Below are 24,064 nucleotides of genomic sequence, written 5' to 3' on the forward strand. Positions count from 1 at the left end.
TCCTTTCATGCTTGCCCAGATGTCATAAACACTTAACATTTCTAAGTATTGAAACAAGTCTTTTCAAAACAACTGCTTAGCAAGCATTTGACTCAATTTTTTTTGATGACTGGCTTAAAAAATGTTTTGTTTTTAGTTTTCTCTGAAATTTTTGACAAACATAAACCTAGCCTAAAAATGAGCAGAGCAGGAAGGCTAACTCACATGGGAGAAGAGACAGCTATAGCCATTCTGTTGGCACGGAATATGGTTCCTGTGAGTATGCAGTAACAAGAGCCAGCATCCATACATGTCTCTAAAGCTCTGAAGATGTCTCATTGTCAGATGAGAAAAGCAAGTTGATTGGAACCTCTCTTTGCCTGTCATAACACAGGTCCTTACATTATCTCAGGAACTATAAGAAGGATTTGGTTATTTTTCTTATCTGCTACTCATTACAACTCAAAAATCAGTCCAAGGGATTTGAACCTTATTCATCCTAAACTGCCCTTTCGTCTCCTAAACACAAGTAATAACCAAGACATATTACATGTCCTTTCTGTACCTCCTTTCCACGCTTTTGCTTCTGTGTTGATTCGGATCTACAAACCAGCTCCAAAGAATGTGGTCCCTATTAAAGATAAACAGCCTTCTTCTCATTTTCCTGGCTTCACACTCTTTTCTTTCTCCTCATTCTCCTCTCTTCCTCCTCCTGCTCTACCTCCCTCTCTTCTCATCCCCTCAATTTGTTTGTTTTTAGCGCTGTGATTTCCATTGTAAAATTGAAGCTTGTCTCTTTGTCATGAAAAACAGAGTTCTTAGAGTTTTATTCTGGGATACCAAAAAAACCCACAGCAGGCATACACTTTTGAGATTTGTTTTGTATCAGCTGTGAGTGAAAATACTAGTGATTTTTCCTGGTTTAGGAAACAGTGGGACCACGAAGTTTACACCAATGTGTAGGAAGCTGCTTTATCTTTACACATAGGGTCAACATTTCCTTTTCTGAGTGATATTTATACTGACACTGAACAATTCCTTATTTATTTTAATACCATCTCAACACTGTTGCACCCAGCAACTAAGGCTGTATCCATTAAAGCATCAATTAGAGTGAACTTCTCAATTCCTATATATTTATCTATATTTATATCCATATGAATATTTATATTCCTGGTTTTCCATATATATAAAATTCTGGTTCTAAATGTTATATACTCACATTTGTTACTTAAATATTAGATAGATAGGTAGATAGATAGATAGACAGACGCACACAAAATTCTGGTAATATATGCATACTTATTACCAGGATTAAGCTAAATGGGCAAAATAAATCTATTTGACCCATGAGCTCTCAATCTTGAGGGAGGACAAAAATGCCAGTATTTCATATGGACTTTTTTCTTTTTTACCTTAAATCGTTCTGTATATGACAAAATTCTATATATATTCAAATATCCCAGCTGTTAGAGAACTTTTCCTAAACCCAACTTTACTAAGATCCATGATTGTCTATGATGACTTAAATACAATTTATACATTCTTACCTGTTCAATTTATGTGTTCTTATGCACATATAAAAATATATGCTATTTCTGTTTCTATGTTGAACCGAGTATTCTGAAAAAAAAAAAAATCTGCCAATGTCTCTAAGGATGTGTATTTTGGATGTACTTTTTATATTCACACAAAAAAATACATATTTATGTATGCATATAAACAAAGAGCAGTTTGGCCTTGATTGTCATATAATAATTACTCATATTACATATTAATTTTCATGATATATTAATTTTTTTTAATAAATTTTTTTAAACATATATTTTTATCCCCAGGGGTACAGGTCTGTGAATCGCCAGGTTTACACATTTCACAGCACTCACCATAGCACATACCCTCCCCAATGTCCATAACCCCACCCCCCCTCTCCCAACCCCCCTCCCCCCATCAACCGATATATAAACTTTTGATTTTAAGTTTTTGATGCAAAATAATTGTTCTTCTTCTACAGCTTGAGTTCCTCAAATAGTTTCCTAAACTGAGTAGGTACCAAAAAATGTATATTGCATGGAGTCACTGACTTCATTTTGCAAATAAAATATGTCTCTCTCATCCTTCTAGAAAAACCATTTTATTCTTAAAACCTGAAATTTGGTGCTAAACCTGCTCACCCTCAGCCAGTATTTCTTTACAGGGATGGGTATATCCAATTCTGTGTGTGGCATTCCTTTATTTTCATTTTTATGAAGATCATTTTTGTCTTTACACTTTAATCCAGAATTAATATAAAAAAATTTTAATTTATCTTTCCAAAGCTATGGCTTGATACCACATGTCCAGATGGATATTTCTCCTGTTCTGGATGGAATTTTGGGACATCCAGTCTTGACCTCCATGACCTGTGACACTGTTTACTTTCCTGACTCACTCTCTTCCCCTGGCTCCTATGGCACCGCAGTTAGTTGCTCTCTCCATATATTTCTTATTTGTTCCTTCAGAAACACCTCTGCCTCTATTCAACCCTTAAATGTTGGTCACATCAAGTACTCTAGTTGTGTTCTTCTCAAACACTCCCCTAATGACGCCTATTATCTGTAAATACATATTCCAAGGTCTGAGGCTTTGGTCTTCTTTATTACAGAAGCTCCTTCAATAGTATCTGCTTCAAATCTGAGTCGAATTGCCACTTCTATCTGTAAGGTGACTGGGAAATGTAATATTTCAGCTGTGCATACTTGCTATTCTTAACAGATTTGGGGATATCTTACAGAGAAGAGAAAATCGCTTTTAGGTGAATAACTATAGTCACTATCTTCATCATACAAAACAACCCTTCCTTCTCTTCACAAGCACCCTTGATAACTCCCTATTACCAATTCCATCAAGTCCTACTTCCATGCCTTATGGTTCAAACTGCTTCATAAAATGGTTGTATCTATATTATAAGACCTTATTTATCACTACCCCCAGAACATCACAATAGCTGTTTAGAGGTTTATTCATGGCCCCAAATACTCCTGTTCTTTGGCTCATGATACTCTTTCCCTTTCTGGAATGTCTTCTTTCCTCCTCCTTCTCCTCCTCCTTCTTTCCTCCTCATGATACTCTTTCCCTTTCTGGAATGTCTTCTTTCCTTCCTCCTCTAGGAAAAGAAGATCCTAATCTTATTTAGGATCCAGGTCAAGCCTCAACATTTAAAAGAAGGCTTTGGGCCTGATTTGATGATGCTTTTCTTTTTCCTTTTTTTGGCTTTACTTTTTTTTTTTAATTTTTAATTTTTTATAAACATATATTTTTATCCCCAGGGGTAAAGGTCTGTGAATCGCCAGGTTTACACACTTCACAGCACTCACCATAGCACATACCCTCCCCAATGTCCATAACCCCACCCCCCCAACCCCCCTCCCCCCAGCAACTCTCAGTTTGTTTTGTGAGATTAAGAGTCATTTATGGTTTGTCTCCCTCCCAATCCCATCTTGTTTCATTAAATCTTCTCCTACCCCCTTAACCCCCCATGTTGCATCTCCACTCCCTCATATTAGGGAGATCATATGGTAGTTGTCTTTCTCCGATTGACTTATTTCGCTAAGCATGATACCCTCTAGTTCCATGCACTGATGCTTCTTTTCTAAGAAGGTTTATTAGATGTAGACACTTATTTTATTTTATTTTTCCTATTTCATGTCTTTTATCTTTACTTCCACAACTAGAAAGTTGCTAAAGGCAGACAATGCTTTATATTTCTTTGTATCTGCTGTAATGCCAGTATAGTTTTGAGAACAACATAGGAAGTGCTCAAGAAATCTTTCAGGATTGGTATACCGAAAAAGTAAAATTTAAACCTCTGTAAACTTTTTCAATGCTATAAATACCAATTTATGTGATTTTTTTTCAGTATTTCTATATAACAGTTTTCATGTTTGTTTTTGTTTTTACCATAAATGCTGGAAATAAATTTAATAAAGTCCATGGGAACTGAACATTAATAGTAATATTTATGTAGGTAGAATTGTGTAATGCAGACTATCATTGTGAATTTTCTTTATATACTCTGAATTTTCTACAACAGGTTTGGCTCTAAAATTCCCTTCCAACAGTCTTTATGACAACAACAAAACATTTACTGAGAAATGAAGAGAGTATTGTTTTTGTGATAAGCAATAAAAGTAATAGAAAATTGGATACTTTTTTAATCTATATTTTTATTTATATCTTTATAATCTTAGAAATAATGTTAGTTCAATAGGATTCAGTAAATGGGTTTTCAAAACCTACCAGTATCTCAATTCTATTCCTACCTGAGAGAGAGAAGACTTGGTAAGTGATATTAAGGGCATTTATAATGTGGCTGGGAAATAAGATGAAAGACAAAAGATAATCAAAGAATGGTTAGAGAATGCCAAAATATTTATTATGTTAGTAATGCTTTGGAAACTTATAATTGACATCTCAATGTATTAGAGAATACTTAGAGCCCATCAACCCAACAAAGTGCTGGAATGTATTAGTTGTACAATATGCAAGTTTTTAATAGATATATGAAAGGTAGTTTTGATTCTCTTTGTATTTTTGTGAAGTATTTCTAATGTTTTTTATGGTCAGAGTTTGGTCCAATATTAAACTCAGGTAATATTTGAGATTTCTTGTCTGCCTTTTGTCTTTAACTCTTACACATTTTTAATGTATATTTTAAATAAATGTGATTTTTTTAAAATTTGATGAATAATTCATCCTACATAAGAATCAAGTCAGATTTTTCATGTCTTGGTCAAGTTATCTGTATTCTTACTATTTTTTTTGTAAAGGTGTACCGAAGTATAATTGACCTAGAGTAAATTTCATATCAAGTGCAAAATTTGATGTTTTGACAAATATACACCATGAAACCATACCCAATCAAGACAGAAAAATATATCTTCTACCCCTAAATATTTCATTATGCTACTTTATAATCCATTTCTGACTTTTTCTTATAGGCAACCACTAATCTGCTTTCTGCCACTGGCAATTAATTGACATTTTTGAGAATTTATATAAATAGAATCATACTCCATGTGCTCTTTTTAGTCTGGCTTCCTTCAATTAACAGAATTATTTTAAGATTCATCCATACATTTCTTCTGTTTACTTTGGATTTCATTTGCTCCTTTTTCTCTAGTTTCACAAGGTGAAGCTAGAGTCATTTATTTTATTTTTGTCTTTCTTCCTTCCTGGGTATATAATGTATAAATTTCCCCTGCATAATGATTTAGCAATATTCCAAAAATGCTGATCTATTTAGTGAACATTTTTGTTTAGTTTAGATACTTTTTAATTTCCCTTTTTATGTTCTTTGACTCATGGGTTATTTAGAAGTATGTCTTTAGTTTCCTTATTATTTTTTCATCTTTTCCTGACTTTTTTTCAATTAAATTAACATTTTTAATGATTTCATTGTATTACTTGTTGGCTTATTAGCTATAACTGTTCTTTGCTTGTTTTTGCTTAGGTGGTTTGTTTTACTTTTGTTTTGCTGAAGAAAAATCTTCATTTTATTATTGTTTTTGAAACATATTTTTTCTGGGTATGGAAATCTAATCTCAGTTTTCCCTCTCCCCTCCCCCAGTACTTTAAAGGTATCACTTCATTGCTTCTTGGCCTTTTGGCTAAGATCAAGTGTAAAAGTGTCACTTCACTCTTTTCTCACTTGCATTGTTCCCAAGGATTGTAAAATATCATCCTTATTTTTATTTCTTCGCTTGAAATGTTCATTTCTTACTTTTGTTTTTTTTTGTGTTTTTTTTGTTTGTTATTTTTGTTTGTTTGTTCGTTTTTTAAAGATTTTATCTATTTATTTGACAGAGAGAGATCACAAGTAGGCAGAAAGGCAGGTAGAGATAGAGGAGGAAGCAGGCTTTCCGCTGAGCAGAAAGCCCAATGCGGGGCTTGATCCCAGGACCCTGGGATCACTACCTAAGTCGAAGGCAGAGGCCTTAACCCACTGAACCACCCAGGCGCCCCTTACCTTTGGTTGTTTTAAAAATATTCTTTATCAAAGGTTTGGAGCAATTTAATTATAATATGTCTTGGTGCTTTCTTGGTGTGATTATTTTCTTTGATTTGTGGTTTCATAGTTTTCATCATATTTATGAAATCATTAGGTGCTTTCTTGTACTTAGGGGTACTTGGGGTGTGTTGACTTTTTTGGATATGTGGGTTTATAGTTTTCATCAGCTTTGTAAAATTTGGAGTCATTATTTCTTTAAATAGTTATTCTGTTCTCTTTTCTTATAGACTCCAAGTGCATTCATGTTAGGCCTCCTAAAGTTGTTCAGTTCAGTGATATCCCACTCAACTTTTTAATTCTCTCTTCTCACCTTATTTCATTCTATCTACAAATTCAAATTCACTAATGTTTTCTTCTTAAATGTCTATCCTGCTATTAGTCACATCCAACATATTTTTCATTTCAAACATTGGAATTAAAATATCTAGAAGTTTAGCTCGGGTCTTTTCTTTTTTAATGTCTTAATTTTCCCTACTTAACTTTCTGAAGATGGAATACAATTATTATAACTGTTTTGGTGTCATTATCCATTAATTCTAATATCTATGTCAGTGCTGGGTTGGTTTTGATTGGTTAATTTTGTCCTCATTATATTTTCCTGCTTCTTTGCATGCTTGGTAAGTTTTGAATGGATGTCAGACATCAGAAACCATACAGGTACTGGAGATTTTTGTATTCTTACTGTTCTTCTAAGCGTTCATCTAGGAGGCTTTTATGTTATTTGAAATATGTTTGATCCTTTTTGGTCTTGTTTTTAGCATTTGTTGGGTGGAACCAGAGCAGTGTTTAGTCTAAGGCTAATTATTCCCCACTACTTCGGGAGATCCTTTCTGTACTCCACCTATTGTCTTGTGAATCAGAAGAATTTCCAGTCTTGCAGGGAGGAGACACTATTCCTAGCTCTAGGTAAGCACTGGAAAGTCTAACTTCTAATACCTTCTACTGAATGTATCCCCAAACCTGGGAAGTTTTCTTATACACAGTCATTGATCATTACTTGCCTGAATATTCAACTGGGACCCTCTGCAGATCTCTCTGGAGTTCTGTGTCTGTTCTTCCAGACAGCTCCTCTCTGGTATTCTGTCTTATACACTATAACTATTTTGGTCTCTTAGATGCTTGTCCTCAACTCAGGGAGTCTCCTGGAAGTCTACCTAGGTGACATCTCCTTGTGCTGTGATCTAGAAACTCTTTCAGGACAAGAAGCTGGTGCAATTATATTGTTTCTTTCCAATCATTGTACTATTTTGCCTGATGCCCAGTATTGTAAAACCAACTTTTCACACTTTTTTTTTTCCAATTTTTTGGAAAATTTCAGGTGGGAGGGCAAGTCAGTCTATTTTACTGAGGTTTGGTCAGAAGCAGAAGTCTGCCTTAATATTATTTTTTACTCACTCATCAATTTTCATGAAAAATATATGATTTTCTGTGTTCATTCCTCAAAATCTTGAACTTGTATGAATTTTTAATTATGCATAAATATAGGCTATATTTTTATGTGCATAGGGCTTTATGGTAGTTATTTCTTTTTAATGGCTTAATGTCACTGAATGGCATATGCTTCCAGCTATAAAATATATTTTTCATTGTTATTGGATTTTGCTTTGGATTTTTAAAAAATTTAGATTCCACTATCCTAACAAAGATCTTTCTCTTGGCTTTGTGTACAGCAACAGATCTTTGCTTCCATTTTTTCAAATATTTGTTTGTCAAACATGGGATTTGGAAAGTCTGAGTATAATATTGTCATGGAGAAGTAAAAAGTCTTTTTATCATGATATACCACTTTATCATGATTTCTATCTGAATTAATGTTGATCTCAGGATTTAGGAGATCGAGATTCTTGTCAGATTTTTCACTGATGTATTCTGGGTGTCATGAACATTTTGTGGTATAAATATTTGCTAAATAAATGAGTAGATAAATGGATAAATAAAGAGATAATTTCAAGATTCATTCAATAAGGTAACGATTAATAATTTGGTAAATTGTTAATGCTTATAAATCCTAGGTAGCAATCATTTCTGATATGAATAAAATAAGAACAAAAGAGCAATTTCGAAAACATTAGTAAGGTCATTGATTTGGCCGTTAGTCAATTTACAACATATATTGGAAACACATTAATTGTGTTTATGAATAACACAAATAAAGTTGGCAATTAAAGTCATCATTCATGCAACTCTATTCAACAATCTAAATGTTTTAGCTTAGAGTGAACTTAAAATTTACTTTAAAAAATGGATGGTTTTCTCAACTGTTGATTTTACTTTGTAGATTTACTTTGTAGACATATATACATAGCATAGTTAAGTTGAATGTGATAGCAAATAAAATTGTTTGATATCATTGTGGTCACTGTGGCTGGGGAGAAAAAACTCCCATAGTATCATCTGTGGAGCTTTAGTTCCCTCCTTTTCAATGAAAAGAATCGGCATTTTAAAGCAACCAGTATTATGAGGACATGAGATTAAAGCATGCATATGATGGGGCTTTAGTTTCTTAAGAGTGAAGAAGCTTAAAGTGATCAGTTATCCATAACTGTACAAATATCCAGATGCTAGACACCTTTTAAACCATGTATCTCTATTTGACTGTCTCTCTTGGTGTGCATTTAGATTTCTAAAGGAAATATACAGTAAAAGGGGGAGGAAAACAAGAACAAATGTATCGACACAACTATTCAATACATTCATTTTGCAAATATTCACTAGGCACAAATTAAAGGTAGGTAAACTTCTAAATGTTGGAAATTCATCAGTGAACAAGACAATAAAAATATCCTTGTCATTGTGGAACATCAATTCTGGTGATAGAGGGTGAAAAAATAAATAATATGAATAATAATTTAAATTATATAGTTATAGAAGATGATAAGTACTATATAAATAAATAGAATAGATTAAGAGAGATCAGGAGTGCTGGAGGTGGGGGAGCACTCTTCATTTTAAGTAAAGTAGTCAGGGCAGTACTCTATTGGAAGGTGATAGAAAAATTAAAACTAAGAGGCAAAGAGGAAGTTAGTCATGTAGATATCTACAGGAAATGATTTAAGGTGGAGGGAATAGCCAATGCATGGGATCTAACTCAGAAATGAGGCTGGTTGACAAGAGAAAAGTAAAAAGGCCAATACTGACTGGAGTAAGAGAACAAGCGGGGAATCATAAGAAGATAAGATCAGAAATATAAGGGAGGGAAAGATCGGGTAAGACTCTGTGGATGATGTACAAACTTTAGATTTTATTTCAAGAGAAATCAGGAGCTACTGAAGAACTTTAAACAAAAAAAAATGCACTGTTTGCCCTTCCTTTTTACAGGACAACCCTGGGTGCTGAGTCAAAAAGAGTCAGTCTGTAGATAGCAAGGTGAAAGTAAGAAACTAATTATAAGGCATTCGGCAGATTGCATTGTATGTGGGGAAAACATTTGAAACTGCTTATCCAACAACAGCTCTCTGAAATGAGATGATTTACACCTGCTGAATAAAAGTTTCTGTTAATTCTGGGGTGCTTGGGTGGCTCAGTTAGTTAAGTGTCTGACTCTCAATTTCAGCTCAGGTCTTGATCTCAGGATTATGATATCCAGCCCCAGGTCAGACTCTGTGCTCAGCGGGAAGTCTGCTTGAGATTCTCTCCCCTTCTCCCTTTGTTCCTCCTCACCCTCACCAATGCCCCCCTCCCACTCACATGTGCACGAGCTCTCAAATAAATAAATAAATCTTAAAAAGAGTTTTTGTTAATTCAAAAAACATTGAGGAAGCCTCAGGACGTGTTCATTATTAATTACACACAAAAGAAGTAAACATCAATCTCTGTGTTTGGAAAGATTATAATTTATTAGCAGAGATACTGAATTAGAGTAAGAACATTTGTTATCCATAACCCGAAATGATTCTGTTGACGACTTTTGGGATGAACATAAACATTCCTGATATTTCTAGAGAAGAAAATGTGACATGAAGGGGTCATTGTCTGCAGAAAACAGAGTAAGAACAAAATCACAAGCACCAAAAATTTCGTGATAGGTTCTGAGAACATTAGAGGAAACCAATTCTACTCTAACACTGGGTTTATCAAGGTAAAAGTAGGAAACAGAGAAAGGAACTTGATGCCACATTAGGGGAGGCATTCAATATTAAGCTAGTTTAAACTTAAGTCTATAAGCAGTGGAGAATTAATATAGATTTTTAAGTAAAAAGGAGAGCGATGGGGTGGTATATGATTCAAGCAGTGCTTCAGGAAGAAAATTTGAACTGCAGAGTTCAGGATGACAGAGAAATAGGGGGATGTGGGCAGAAAGAGCAAGAGAATGAAGAGGTTCTATATGAAAAAGGTCATTGTAGTATGTTAGGGGAAATGTAATGAGGGCATGAACCAGAATGGGTGATGCTGTGAATTGAAAAGGATGAAACAATTTATTTTGAATTTATTATGTGTCAGGTTCAATGATAAGTGCTTTTTAGGTATTTTCTTATTTATTCCTCTCAATATCCTTTTGATATAGCCATTTTTTTCTTGAAAATTAGAAGGTGAGGTTATACAGGTTAAATGACTTGCTTAAAGCTCCACAGCTAAAACATGTCAAACTGGGACTTGAACCAGACCATCTGCCATATCCACGCTTCTAACCTCTTTGTTTCAGGACCTCTCAAGAAACAGAATGTATTAGGAGGAGGATCTCATCGTAAGAAAGGGAGATAAGAGGACCAGAGGAAAAAACTAACCTTAATCTAGCACTTGACCATGGGAAATATGTTTAGAAGATAAGAGTAGGAAAATAAGTTATTGGAAGGGTAGGAAGAAGGCGCTGTGTCATGAAAGACCCAGGAGGACAGAAGTTCAAGGCAGTAGGGGCAGTATCAAGTCATGCTGAGAGTCAAGAAAGATGAGAAAAATATTACAAGTGTTGATTATTAAGGAGGTATTTCCCTTCTTGAAAAGATAAACTACTTGTATCCTCTGCTAGGTGGGAGAAAAAGTCAGACTGAAAAGATCTGATAGGCTACATTGTACAAAATGAAAAAGTGGATGCCAGAGACTTGCTTCTCATTCACCAAATTGGATCATCAAAAATAGGAAAGATTAAAGGAGGCAAACTGAAGGAGAATTGGGTCCAAAAAGTTGTGTGTGCTTATGCACATTCATATGTGCATGCATGTGTGATTGCTAAAGTAACAGATTAGTATCTTTTTGTGGGCAAATGGAAAGTATTGATAAGAAGAAAGATTGATGTCTGCAGAAAAAAATAAAATGTAAAAAAAGAAGAAAGAATGAAAATTTTGAAGTAGTATGGAAATTTTGGATGGACCAGATTCCTTGACTAGATAGGTAGTGGTAAAATGATACCAGGGATCTAAGTAAACCAGGTATCTTTGGTGAAAGAGAAACGGCATGGATTTCTATGAATAATATGGAAAAGAATAAGAAAGGTAAGAAAAAATACTGAATACATTTAAAAGATTCAAAACATGATGTGAGAAGCAGGCAAGGTCACTGGAAGAGGAAAAGAGTGCAATCTCTTCATAAGAACAGTATTTGAAAGAATTTCTACTTAAATTTGCAAGGTGGACAATACTTCTTCTATTCCATAAGCCATCTAGTCCAAGGTGTTGCCTCTTAGAGGGACACTACAAATAACTATAAAGGACGCCACAGTTTTTTCTGAACTTGAACCTCAGAGGATTTAAGAACTCTCCAGAACATTGCTGCCACTCTCCCTATCACCTCATGGGTGATACCTGGCTGCCACATGACTTTTGATAGACTTTCTTCTATTATGGTTTAGAAGACACCCCTTGTTCCTTGACTTATGGTTTCTTCCACCATTGTTTTTTTGTTTTGTTTTGTTTTTTAAACAGAATTGAAATGTTCAAAATTCCCACCAGGCCATGAAGGATTCTATTTTTCAGCTAAACTCTCTTTTTTACTAGGCAGGACACATAAAATTTAATTTCCTGACCTCTTCTGCTGATGTATAGCAGTCATTTTTCCACAACATTAGACTAGGTAATCTATTCTTAGGGGAACCTCGTCAAGCCTGACTGATACTCTACATTTTTCTTTCTTTTCTCTATTTTATATTTATTTTTTTGCTCTTTCTCCCCCTTCATAGTTTCTGCTGTGGAAATATGGTAATAATAATAAAATATCTAGGGAAAGACAGAATATATTTACCAATCCATGATGCTAAGATGAGGCGAGCGAGAGAAAGGTCATGTTTTCCGTTCCTGGAAATAAAGTAAAATAATAAATTTGCATCTTGAGAAAAATCCATGAATTCAGCTAGTAAGATCCTATCTGTGGATTGTTTTGATACTGATTTCATATTGGAAGATGAATTTTAGTGTCAGTGAAAAGTGCTGCTACAGTGACAGCTGTGGAGACCAATATCTTCCATTAATGCAAAGAAGACACAGAAATACCATTGGGCTTTCTGCTATCTTGTCAGTATTGGTCATCACATTTGTTTTCAGGGGAGTGGAAACATGCCACTGTGTTTCCTTTACAAGGCTGAGCATAGCACCAAGCTGAGAGTGGGCACACTCTTGATTGTCATGATAATGCTAGGCCTTTCCTGTTTTCTGTCTTTATCCTGTGGCCCATCAGAAAAAGGAACACAGTCAACATATTCTCATTTTCTCTCTCCACAAACAAGACACTGGAGAGCTGTCAGATTGGAATAACTTCTACTCACAATCAATTTGTATCTGATTCAAACAACTGAGCTGGGAATGCAATGAGAAAGCCCATTCCCATTGCCTAGAGGTCTAGATCTGGCCAGAGGGTGGTAAGAAATGAACTGGTACAGTTGGTTGGTACAGAGTTTATCATGTAATGATGCAATAGGTAGCATTAAGTATTTACAGAGAACTTTCTGGGATTGTGCCACTGTGCCAAATGCAGTGTCCAGCAGAAAACCAGGGAAAAAAAATGTTTACAGTTTAGTTGAAGATTTACTTATAAAAATATAACAAAAGGGGCGCCTGGGTGGCTCAGTTGTTAAGTCTCTGCCTTTGGCTCTGGTCATGATCCCAGGGTCCTGGGATCGAGCCCCACATTGGGCCCCCTGCTTAATGGGAAACCTGCTTCTCCCTCTCCCACTCCCCCTGCTTATATTGTCTCTCTCTCTCTCTGTCAAATAAATAAATAAAATCTTTTAAATAAATCTTAAAAAAAAAAAAGATAACACAAAGCTATATATTCTCAGCATCAAGTGGGTGATACTGACAAGTAAAATCTATAGGAGGTCAAAGGAGGGTGAGGCCAGCATGTATCCTGAGGTGGTTAGGAAAGGCCTCAGTGCCCTGAAGAATAGATAAGGATCAGACAGATGGGATACAGGAGGAAAGTCTGCCTGGATTAATGCAATGGCACGAGTGACAGCAAAAAAGACCAGCAGGTACAAGGGAGATGACGATGTCATGTGACCAGTCTGACTGGGCACCCTATGGTAGTCCTGCATTACCAACCTGCCCCCAACCATCTCCACTCCCTGCGTTTCCATAATCAGTTAAGCTATATGTCAGTAAGGTTTATCATAAATCATCCCATACAACAAAAGTGATTTTTTAACTTCCAGTTCTCTGAACTTGAGATACCCTGTTGAATTTCTTGTAATTATTTATTTTATTCTATAATATACCTCTGTAAGTCAAGTGTTTTATTGTCCTTTTGTCTTGTTTTCCTAATAATATGCCTGAAAACTTGAATAAATATGTAAAGCTAAATATTCTGATTTTACATATTTTTGTATATGTACCAGACACATTTTATCTTTTTTTTTTCTTTTTTTTCTTTTTTTTTTAGTTTTAATTGAAGGATAATTGAACCATAATACTATATTAGTTTCAGGTGTACAACATAGTGATTTGACCATTATATACATTATGAAATGCTCACCACAATAAGTATAGTTACCATCTGTCATCACAAAAAGTTATTATAATATTATTGACTATATTCCCTATACTGTACTCTTCATCCCTCTGACTTATTTATTTTATAACTTGAAGTATGTACCTCTTAACACCTTTCACATATTTCGCTTATTCCCTACTTTCCTCCCCTTTGGCAACCCCTAATTTATTTTCTATATTTATGAGTCTGTTTCTCTTGTTGTTGTTGTTTGCTAGTTTTTCTTTTTTTGTTTTTTGTTTTTGTTTTTGTTTTTTTTAGATTCCATAGACAAGTGAAATCATATGGTATTTGTCTTTCTCTGTCTGATTTCAGATACTTTTAAAAAGCATTTAGTGGGGTGTCTGGGTGGCTCAGTCAGTTAGGCATCTCCTTCAGCTCAGGTCATGATCCCAGGGTTCTGGGATTGAGCTCCATGTTGGGTTCCCTGCTCAATGGGGAATCTGCTTCTCCCTCTGTCCTTCCCACTCCCCTTGTCCTCTCAGTCTCTCTCTCTCTCTCTCCCTCTCTGTTCAAAATAAGTAAAATCTTTAAAAAAGCAAATATTAAATAAAAAGCATTTAGTATTTCATTAGGTAAACTGAGTGACATCATTTAAAATAATGTTACTGCAGACAATGCATACTAAAATGTATGTAGACCAGTGTCAATAGACAAAAGGAATATTCCTAATGTTATAAACAGCTTTTGGTGAAGGTATCTGGGTTATAGGGAAAAGTTTAGATATGTGATATGTAAAAATGTCAATAATAAAAATACTAATATGTTTGGCATGTAAAACAAATCTGACAAATTCTCATATTTCTATTTCCCTTCAGTTTTACCTACCTTCATTGTGGTGATCATGTAGGTATAATGAATATTCTCATAGTAAATAATAATCTAAGACTACCTTGCCCTTCTTTACCACAGTGTACTACCAACAATAATAGTGATACGTTAAATGAATACTTTAGCATTAATGCTTTTAAAGCTAATGCTTGATATTATGAATCAGTTCTAGGGAGTGAAATACTCATCACCGATGGGATAATCAGGCACCTAAAATCATTTCTTTGGGACTCATCAATTGATCCACCTGTAGCTTAAATAGTTCCTAAGCCATTCTGGATATTCTCTTTCCCCATTTGAATGTATCTTATTCTATGTAAGTCAATTCCAAGTTTGCCATCTTATAGTTTTTTAATTTTTTGTTTTTTAATTTTCTTTTCAAGAATCAAGAAATTGGACATCTGTGAAACTGACATAAGTTTTCATTCCCAGTCTCTTTCCCTTTCTCTCTACTATTCTGCATTCTGAAACATGTGATTCAAGGCTGCATTTTTAGACATGGTGGGTTTGAGATGGGAAGTATTTATTTCAACAGTGAAGGGTAAAAATAATTTCCCTTCTAAATAGGATGATTTTTATGATTGTGCTATAGTAAATGGGTATAGAGCCTAAATATAAATGGAAAACCAGGAATAAACTGTGTCTGATATGGTGTAGGCACTCAAGAAATATTTGTTGAATAGCTGAATGGATAAAAGAAATTCACCAATATCCCAGTTCCGCTTGGTTTTGCTGGCTCCATAGGCCCACATAACTTCTGGGCTCTTCAACATCAGTGCTACTTCAATATTTTTTATAATTTCAGCCAGTACTTGGAGTTGTAGCCAATGCAATCTCAATGGAGAAACTGAGGTTGAAGGAAGAAGTGGTTGGATTCCCTATCTTTACTGCCGTAGAGAGAACATCATATCCAGGTTGTGCCAAAGTCTCATCTACTGGATAAACAAAACCAACCAAACAGAAGAACAGAAACTGTCTGAATGATATTCTGATAGGGAACAAGAAAGACTTGCTGGGGAAAAAAAAAAAAAAAAAAGCCCATTGCTGGAACCAGACCTTATCTAGTGAAGGTGGAAAAGGAGAAACTGCCAAGAGAAACAACTGAGCTCAAGATCAGATTTAAAAGTCCCCAGAGTTGGAAGTGTTTGGGACTTCAACTGGCCGTGTATTCCGAAAAGCTCTCTGCTGGCTTTGATGAATGTGTGGAATTGTCTTCTTGTCTACTCATTACCACTTTAAAAAAAAAAAAAAAAAAAGAGAGATCTGACAATCCCAGCAATCGTCTTTAGCTTCTGTTGTTTTCCATTAGCAACGGGAGTGTATTCTTTTAGTGAAACACAAAAGCTGGTATCCCAGGCTACCGCTGCGCCTTGCAGCATGCCGGCGATTCACTCATTCTGAGAGACGCTCTGGAAAGGTGGTTAGAGACTGTTTTAGCACTTTATTTGTCCCAATTATCTGCTCCTGCCTATTAGGGTGAATGGAACATCATGGCATTGTTTATCACAGGCTTTATATTCGCTAATAACACTGTTGTTTATTACCACAAACATGCTGTATGCAGTCAGCTCTGCTTCTGTTAATCCCCACTGCTCCAAATTCTGTTTTTGTTTTTATTTTTTCCTTTTTTTTCTTTTATCTTTTTTTTTTTTTTCCTTACCCAAAACAAATTAGATCCCACTGAACCAACCAAGTTTCCCACAGCTTGGTGATTGTAAAGATGCCTTTTTCAATTGGGCTTCAGGTTGATTGGTTTCAGGCTGAAAACCCTAAAGAAAATAACAGGGTGATACTTACGTGCGGGAACGGCTCTCCAACCATATTTCAATGGCAAGTGCCTGCCTGGGCATTTCCTTCCAGGTGCTCACAGCCTGAATTGCACTAGTTGGGTAACCGGCAGAGAAAAGAATGCAGCGAATTGTTGCCATTAGATCATTTAGTCTTCCCCAAAGTCCTCTTCTTCCATACACTGTTTTACACAAACATATCCAGGGACTCCACACTGCCTGAGGCCTGCTGAATGTGCTTTTAAAAAATGCCCCTCATTTGGGCCTGTAGGAAAGATAGTATCAGTGTAGTCTATTATTCCCGGGATACACTGAATTGTAAGAACTGCTGGTGTTCTCTCTCTGCCTGTTTGCTGCGTCCCCAAACCCTGTTTAATAAATCAGGTAGATGATCAACACCTGAAGGAATGATACTTTAACTCTACACATAGTAAACTGCTCTTTCTCTGTACAGCGCCCCCACCCCTGACTGCCTTGGCTGGTGTTTATAATCCGGGGTTACTTAAAGATGTGCAGGTCACAACTGTTGCAATGGAGAAGACAGATCTTCCTCAAACTAGATGCATAGATTGGGAGGTGAGGCTGAAAAGAACATGTTGTTGAAAAGGTATGAGCTATAATTAGGGACACTTAAGTTCAACCTGATATTAAAAACTCAGGTCAACCTGATCGGGAAATAGAGTATCTTTTGGAAAGTAGGCAGAGAAACAGATAATGTTTAGAAAAGACCAGGGGAGAGCATGTTAACAGTGGAAAAGATACGTTCTTTAGACTCAGGTGGCATGACTTTTCATTCCAGGATCTTCATTAAATGAATTTGCTTTTTGAGTTTTGGTTTCCTCATTGTAAGATGGAGACTGTGATCATCTGATAACCTTGTTTAATAATTAAAAATATGGGGATAAATACCCGAGTCATAGTAGGAGCCCTCAATGGACTCCATCTTATATACTCGACAAGGAGGTACAGAAACTGAGGGGATGTTTCCCCTACACCGGTTGTTTGTTTAAATAGAAAAAGACAGGTCCAGCTAAGTGTATGTAAATGTAATCTGCTTTACCTGCTTGAGAAAAATGAAACAGCTAGAATACTTTTTAAATATCAGGTTTATGAAGAAGAATAAGAAGGTGGTAATGGATAGAAAAAAACACAATATGAAAACAAGAAAGCAAAGTGAAATCCCGAAGTTTAAGAGATGAGACAATGACACTTTTAAAAGTTGAGTGTTCCAATTTCAGGTTACTGATGGAGTGGCATGGTCAGACAACCCTACCCTACAAACAACAATTATAAAATCTGAAAATGATGTTTTATGGCGGTTTGAACACAGAAATTTGAGGACTACCTACTCTTGCAAGATTGACTGCAGCAAGGAAAGATTTGTGAATTTGCAGCATTTTGCCTGAGAGCACTCAAAATCAACAGGCACCTCAAGCTGCATAAAGCTATTGCCTAAGAGGCTCGAATACCAGAAAGCAGAACTTGAGGCTGACAGAAAAGCAAGAAAGTTAGGACTGAAGTCTTTCAATGCAGGTGACTACCTACTGAAGAGATTGGTCCCAAAATATGAATATAAAAATTCATCCCAATCCTTGGCTGACTATTACACTGTACATGGAGAGGAGGAAGGAAATTTCTAGGAGCCTTGAGCATAAAGCAGAAGGAGAACAGTGAAACAACCACGGAGAATTTCAGAAGACAGAATTTGGGAGTTTGATTCTAGAAAAGTTTTTTTTTTTTTTTAAACACACAGATCAGTCTTCAGAGGAACATTACAGAATTCAGAGTCTCTACATTTAGGATCCAATAAGAAAAACGAACAGAAAAAGCACATAAAAGCAATAGGCATACAAAGAAAATAGGAAAATATGTACCATGTTTAAGAATAAAAGAAATGGTATCAGTAGAAATTGAGTCTGATATCACCCAGATGCTAAAATTAACAGGAAAAAACATTTAGTCAGCTATTATAAATATGCTTACAAACTGAATAAATATACATAATAAAGATACATAATAAAAAGAAAAATCTTACCACACAAATAGAAACTCCAAAAAAAGAGGCAAATAAAAATTTCTGCCTTGAAAAAAAATCCTGCATCGAAAATATAATAACTAAAATATAAAATTAATTGCATGCCATTAAGAGGAGATTTGAAGTAAAAAAAAATAATAAATTTCCTTGAAAATATGTTAATAAGACTTAAACATTTCAAGAACAAAGAGAAAAAAAAGATGTAAGGTAAAGATCAGATTTGCAGAAATTTGTGGAATAATATTAAACAATAATATTAAACAATAATATTAAACAATATTAAACAATGGAAATGTTTACTTGCAACTGAAACACTAGAATAGGAGGGAACAACAACAGGGCAGAAAAACAAAGAAATGATGGCTGAAAACTTAGCAAATTTGGTGAAATTCAGGAAATTCCAGATCCAAAAAACTTGATAAGCATTTAGTAAGAGAACTACAAATAAACTCACACTTAGGCACATCAAAGTCAAATGTCTGAAATCCAAAAACTAAGAGAAAACTATTGAAACCAGCCATAGAAAATGTTAGATTACATAAAGGAAAACAAAGATGCAAATGATAGGTGACCTCTCATTAGTAAAAATGAAGGTCCAAATGCTATGGAATAGCTTTAAAGTACTGAAAGTGGAGGAGGGGGAAAGCTGTCAATCCAGATTTCTATGTAGGGAGAAACTATCCTTCTATAATGAAAGTTAAATAAAGGCAATTTCAAGCAGAAACAAAACTAGCCCTCAAAAATAAAAGTGAAATAAGGACCATTTCAAATAAACAGAAATTTTGACAATTCATTTTCAGCTGGTGTGCACATACACAAAGAAAAATGCTAAAGATATTTACTGAGGATGGACAAAAATGTCACCAGATGGAAACTCAAATCTACTAGGAAGCAATGATGATCACGGGAAATGACAAGTAAGGGGTAAACATAGTAAAATATTTTTCTATTCTTTTTCTGAATTGTTTGAAAGAACATTAAAGCAAAGAGTATAACAATGTACTGCAGGGTTTAAAATAATATAGATGTACTGTAATAACACCACCACCATAAGGAAGAGAAGTGGTAAATACAAGTATGCTACTAAAGTTTCTTATATATTATATCATACATATGAAAAGTATACTACAAATTCTGATTAGATTACCATAAGGTAAGAAACTAATTTAATTTTGAGAGCAGCCACTTGATAATACAAAGAACTGAGGAATTATAGCTAAATCTTACACACAAGGATCAAATGGAATATTAAAAAAAAGAAGATTAAATAAGAGGTCAAGATGGAAGAATAGAGTGATGAAAAACAGTAAATAAAAAACATTCATACTATGAGCACAAGCATATTAAAATACGTTATATTATAAACATAAGCATATTAAAATAATAGGAATTAAAAAAAACAGAAAAGTAAATAAAACAAAGAGGAGAAGTAGAAATAAAATGACATGGTAACCTTTATTCAATCATATCAATAATATCATATCAATCATATCAATAATTACATAGAATGTAAGTGAACTAAATACACCAATTAAAATATGGAGACAAGATTAAATTAAAAAATCAAGATCTAACTGTATGCTATCTGTAAGAGGAACAGTTTAAGTCCAAGGACAAAAATTAGGTGAAAAGACATGGATGGAAAAAGACAAAGCAATCAAACCCTTATCACAAGAAAAAGTAAAGAAGTAAAGAAGAATATACCATGATGAAAAACTAATATATCAGGTAGTGTAATGATGCTGGATATGTATATGCTTAATAGGAGAGCTTCACATATCAAAGAGAAATAATTGGCAATTCAAAAGGGAAAACAGACAAATCCATAATCATTGTTGGGTATTTTAAAATCCAAATCACAAGTTTTGGTAGAACAGCTGAACAAAAATCAGTTAAAATGGACTCTCAACCACATTGACCAAATTCGTATTTGTAGATCTCTACATTCAAGAATGCAAAATACAAATTTTTCCCCAAAGAACACAGAATGTTTACCAAGATATACCATATGCTAGACCACAAAGCAAGACTCTCTAACTTTCTAATTATTGAAATTTTGGACTCTGTCCTCATATGTCCTCATATTGCCCCCCTTCCTTTCCTGTACACTTTTGATGGAAGCAAAGATTAGGCTTCCGCTTCCGTTTTTGTCATGTGTTTCTATTCTTTCTCACTCCTAAGCTTTCCCTGAATTCCAGACTATTCATTCAAGTCTTAAAAGTCTTGGCATTTCTTTTACCCAAGAGTACTTATCTCTGCCTGTTCTAGCCACCATAGGAGATCTGGTTCCAGTCTGGATTGAATGTCCAGCTTCAAGAAAGTAATCCACATGACTTCAAGGGTTACCATTATGTACTCCTGGATAACCTTCCAGAACACAGGACCTTTTGGCAATGGTTCAACACCATTCCTCTTGAGTTTGCCTTTCCTTTTATCCTTAGACACTGTAATGTGAACTGCTGCCTCCTCACCTCCCTGAGCCTGTTCTTGGTGTCTCATGCTTAGTCCCCTTAGTTCTGGCTCCCAACAGTCCAACTTTACCCTCTCTCATGCTGAATTACAGAACCTCTACCATCTGGAACACTATGATCATTATCACAGGTAGCTGGCAGCCTTCTGTCCCCAAAAAGCATGTATAATCCCTCAGAGGTGTGGTGGATGCAAACATGCTATACTTGACTGCAAGAGAAAAAATAGAGAATTGAACGTATTTAGTGATCAGAGCTAAGGAGTACTATGATGGGAAAAAAGCTGCTCATCACCTGTAGTTGAGTAAAAGATGCAGGGTAAAAGCCAAATAATTTTGACTATACAAAGAAGATTGGTAAGGTGCCACATTCTGGATAGAGTTGGAGCCCATCTGAGGCAGAATGGGGATGACTTCTTTTTCACTTTGCCCTTTTTCTCCTAAATTTTGTTTAATGAATACATATTTTGGATAAATTATTATTCTTAATAAGAAACATACATATTCCTTCTCCCTCATAATAGCTCTATTGTGTGTGTATGTGTATGTATATATATATATATTTTTTTTTAAAGTGTCCTAACTTCTTGAAACAATTATTTAGACTTGAGGATAGATCCCAATACAGGATTAATATAAAATAATAGAGTCTTGTTCCTATAATCAAATAGTCAAAAAGAATAAAATGATGCTTACAATGAAGACTTAGTAGGGAAAATTAAAGGTCTTTTATAGCTGTGCTTAAAATGGGAAGTTTACTTTAACATTAAGAGAAAAGAGAAGTATAGATAACTAGTCACATTTCATATTGCTTCATTCTTTTCAATTAAGGATATTTATGTTAAAACATGAAAATATAAAACATATTTGCAAAAACTCTTAAAACTAAAATTTTTCCAAAAAGAATAAAAGAATTTATATTTGCCATAAATTAACCTAAATGTCTGTCATTCCATTTTGCACTTTAGGTTATTTAGAGAATTTGCAGATAAGATAATTAAAATCAATATTGGTCACCTATGAAATTTTGCAGAATGGAAGAGAAGTAGAGAAATGAAGGAGTTTACGCATCTATCTAATTTTCATAAAAGAACACAAAACCAGCATTACTAAGGTGGTTTGTGTGTAGGGCAAAACATCACAAAACAATGGTGAATCTCATAACTTCTTTATTTCTCTAAATCTTGACAAGTTTATCATTTCAAAATTAGTAATACAGGTTTCATGTGCTATAGTGTTTCACATTCCACTATTACTGTGCGTGTCTTTGGGATATCAGGATAAAGGATATCAGGATTAAGAATGGATATGGAAAGTGGTACTCATGCCTATTTACTCATATTTCTCTATGCAACATTATAATTAGGAAGTAGATGTTGAATTTACAAGCTACAAATTAGTGACTTTGATGCTGATCTCAATTAACATTTATTATCATCATCATATTTGTCATTGTTACGACACTTAGTAGAATAAATCACTGAATTTAATAAAAAGCAACCAGTTCCAGATTTACTGTTTCTCAAATACTACTTTTACTTGATAAACAGATTAGGGAAATGGTAGATGACTTACGTATGCACTTCAACAAGCTATTGATCAGCTCCAGGCCCCACATGACATCATTTTAGACAAATATGAAGTTATGAATTATATTATTTTGGAACTGAATTATAACTGGCTGACTATATGCTGACTACAGTGGCAATTTCAGGGGCATCTGGATGGCTTAGTTGTAACGCTAATCTCAGGGTCTTAAGTTTGAGCCCCATGTTGAGCGTAGAGAATATTTCAATAAATAAAAAACTTAAAAAATTTAAAAAAAAAAGACAATTTCAGCTTGGTAGAGAATCTTTCCTAATATGTTCTAGATCTCTATGTTTGCTTCTACACTTTTGTGTGTTTATATTAATGAACTGAAAAAGGCCAGTTCACAGATAGCTGAAAGCTGAAAATAGATAGAAAACATTGTGTGATAAAATCCCAATCCAAATCTGGTGGGTATAATTTGATTAGGTATATCAGTATGGAGATTCCCTAAGAAATTAAAAAATAGAGCTATCCTATGACCTTGGGATTGCACTACTGTGTATTTACCCCAAAGATACAGATGTAGTGAAAAGAAGGGCCAGCTGTACCCCAATGTTCATAGCAGCAATGGCCACAGTTGCCAAACTGTGGAAAGAACTAAGATGCCCTTCAACGGACGAATGGATATATATGGTCCATATATGTAATGGAGTATTATGCCTCCATCAGAAAAGATGAATACCTAACTTTTGTATCAACATGGACGGGACTGGAGGAGATTATGCTGAGTGAAATAAGTCAAGCAGAGAGAGTCAATTATCATATAGTTTCACTTACTTGGGGAGCATGAGGAATAACACAGACGACATTGGGTGGTAGAGAGGAGAAGTGAGTGGGGGGAAATCGGAGGGGGAGATGAACCATGAGAGACTGTGGACTCTGAGAAACAAACAGAGTTTTGGAGGGGAGGTGGGAGGGATGTTGGGAGAGCCTGGTGGTGGGTATTATGGAGGGCACGTATTGCATGGAGCACTGGGTGTGGTGCTTAAACAATGAATTTTGGAACTCTGAAAAAAAATGAAATTAAATTTTTGAAAAATTTAAAAAATAAATTTAAGTATTTATGGTCTAATCCTCTGCCTACCTATCTTCAGCACTATCCTGAGACACACACAGTTTTGAAAAGGGCTTAATATTTTAATACTAGAAAGTCAAATATGAGGAGGAAACAATACATGGCAATTTAAAAAATCATATAAATGATCAATTAACTCATGCCTTACACATTTTGCTATTGGCCAAATGGAAACAGAATATACATATATATATGTATATATATAATTGGTTTAAGGACTTGTAGGAGGAGGTTATTGAGAGGATGTGATGCCAGGTGATCTATAATCTGTATCTGGGCAACTGGAGGTTCCTAGCCCCCTCCCTGATCCTTGGAATGTATGTTCTGCCCATCATTT

Source organism: Lontra canadensis, unplaced genomic scaffold, assembly GCF_010015895.1.
Source record: "Lontra canadensis isolate GAN:19392208 unplaced genomic scaffold, GSC_riverotter_1.0 scaffold17, whole genome shotgun sequence".
Taxonomy (NCBI): Eukaryota; Metazoa; Chordata; class Mammalia; order Carnivora; family Mustelidae; genus Lontra; species Lontra canadensis.